This window comes from Capricornis sumatraensis, chromosome 6, assembly GCF_032405125.1.
Source record: "Capricornis sumatraensis isolate serow.1 chromosome 6, serow.2, whole genome shotgun sequence".
NCBI lineage: Eukaryota > Metazoa > Chordata > Mammalia > Artiodactyla > Bovidae > Capricornis > Capricornis sumatraensis.
Genome location: NC_091074.1, coordinates 30,894,394 through 30,896,794, shown reverse-complemented (window position 1 = coordinate 30,896,794; position 2,401 = coordinate 30,894,394). Strand labels below are relative to the sequence as shown.

At 44.2% G+C, this 2,401-nt stretch overlaps 1 pseudogene; it reads left to right on the top strand.

Moving 5' to 3' along the window:
• Positions 1-1,542: 1,542 nt before the first annotated feature.
• On the top strand, positions 1,543-2,137 carry LOC138081292 (interferon tau-like; annotated as a pseudogene).
• Positions 2,138-2,401: the final 264 nt, after the last annotated feature.

Below are 2,401 nucleotides of genomic sequence, written 5' to 3'. Positions count from 1 at the left end.
GCCTATCATACACAGTGAAGTAAGTCAGAAAGAAAACACCAATTCAGTATATTAATGCATATATTTGGAATTTAGAAACATGGTAAAGATGACCCTATATGTGAGACAGCAGAAGAGACACAGACGTAAAGAACAGAATTTTGGACTCCGTGCGAGAAGGTGAGGGTGGGATGATTTGAGAGAATACCATTGAAATATGTAATTTACCGTATGTGAAGTAGATCGCCAGTCCAGATGTGATGAATGTGACATGGCCCTCAGGGCTGGTGTGCTGGGACCACACTGAGGGATGGGACAAGGAGGGAGGCGGGAGCGGCTTTCAGGATGGGGACACATGCACACCCAAGGGTGATTCATGTCAGTGTATGGCAAAACCCACTACAATATTGTAAAGTAATTAGCTTCCAATGAAAATAAATAGGTTAATTTAAAAAATATAGAAATAGTGACAACCTAAAAGTTCACGGTTATGCTTTATTTAGTGGGAATTCAGAACACAGTATCTCAAGTCAACGTGAGGGAATTGCTCCAAGGAGCTGAGGGGAAGAGTCAGGTTATACAGGATTTTGCAAGAAATGGGAGGTAGTGAACATCAAAGTATTTTTGTGAATTAAAGAAAACCAGCTATCTCAAGTTAAGGAATTTAGCACTTTTCCTTTGTATGGGAAGAAGCAAGTGCCTGGGCTCAGTGAAAACATTCCATTCCTGAACCTCAGCTCTCCTGGGGCATTTTTCCTTGCATTTTCTTGCATCTTGCATTTTTTCACTTCCTGAGTTGCCTTGGGCTCACCTTAGGGAGCAGCTGCAATTTGGTAGCTGTTAGCCCACAGGTGTATTCCCCCTTCCTGAGCACCCTGGAGGGCTGGAAACTCTTGATGACTGTGTCATCCTAGTTTACTGATAAGCAGGAGATACTCCACTCCTCATGATCTTGTGGCCCCAGTGCAATGTAATCTCAGGAACCTGAATGAATGTTCTCAAAAGAACAGAAACAATGGAGTAGTTCATTCACTCTTAATCACAAGCCTCTCCTCTGTGGAACAGAAAACAAACTACAGAAACCAATATGGCCGGAGCGACTCTGAATTCCTATGAGTAACATAAGGGGGGGAATGCAGTTAAGAATCAAGGAAAAAGTTTGTTTTGACATAGCACGAACACAAGGAATGTTTATATATATTATACTTAAATGTGTACATAATAAGTATATACACCTGTGTAAGTCTTTACATACTTACATACTTTCAGCGTTTCTTTACTTTCTCATTTAATTGATATACATTTGCATTGACAAATCCAAACTTTGTTGGGAACATTAACCTTCCACCGTAAAAATTAAGAATGTAGATTGCCTACATTTTCTAGGTCAAATAGAAAATATCTAAATGAAAACGCACAGGGGAAGTGAGATAGAAATTTTCAGACAATGAGTACCATCTTCCCTACTAAGCCTTGCTTAGAAAGATTATCATCAGACACCCTACCTCCAAGGTTCCACCAGATGCCCTCTCAGCCAGCCCTGCAAGCAGCCTCATCTTCCCCATGGATTTCGTGCTCTCTCTTCTGACGGCCCTGGTGCTGGTCAGCTACAGCCCGGGAGGATCTCTGGCCTGTGATCTGTCTCAGAACCACGTGCTGGTTGGCACGCAGAACCTCAGGCTCCTGGCCCGAAAGAACAGACTCTCCCCTCACTCCTGTCTGTAGGGCAGAAAAGGCATCGGTTTTCCCCAGCAGATGGCAGAGGGTGACCAGCTCCAGGAGGCCCAGGCCATCTCTGTGCTCCACGAGATGCTCCAGCAGAGCTTCCACCTCTTCCACACAGAGTGCTCCTTTGCTGCCCTGACACTCTCCTCCTGGAGCAGCTCCGCACTAGACTCCATGAGCAGATGGAGGACTTCCATGCCTGCCTGGGGCAGGTGATGGAAGAGGAAGCCTCTGCCCTGGGAAGGATGGGCCCCACTCTGGCCTTGAAGAGGTACTTCCATGGAATCCATGTCTACCATACTTTCTGAAAGAGAAAGAATACAGTGACTGCACCTGGGAAATCGTCAGAGTGGAAATGATGAGAGCCCTCTCTTCATCAAGCAGCTTGTACAAAAGATTAAGAAAGATGGATGGAGATCTGAACTCACCTTGAGATGACTCTCACCGACTAAGATGCCACATCACCCTTGTACACTCACCTGTGTTCATTTCAGTTGACTGATTTCTGCTTTAGCCACCAAATTCATTGAATTACTTTAGCTGATACTTTGTCAGCAGTAATAAGCAAGTAGATATAAAAGTATTCAGCTCTAGGGGCATGAGTCCTAAAGTCATGCCGGCCGTGATGTTATCTGTTGCTGATTTGCTTACTCCTTCCTGCACCTAACATACTTAAAATATTCGTAAAATTACAATT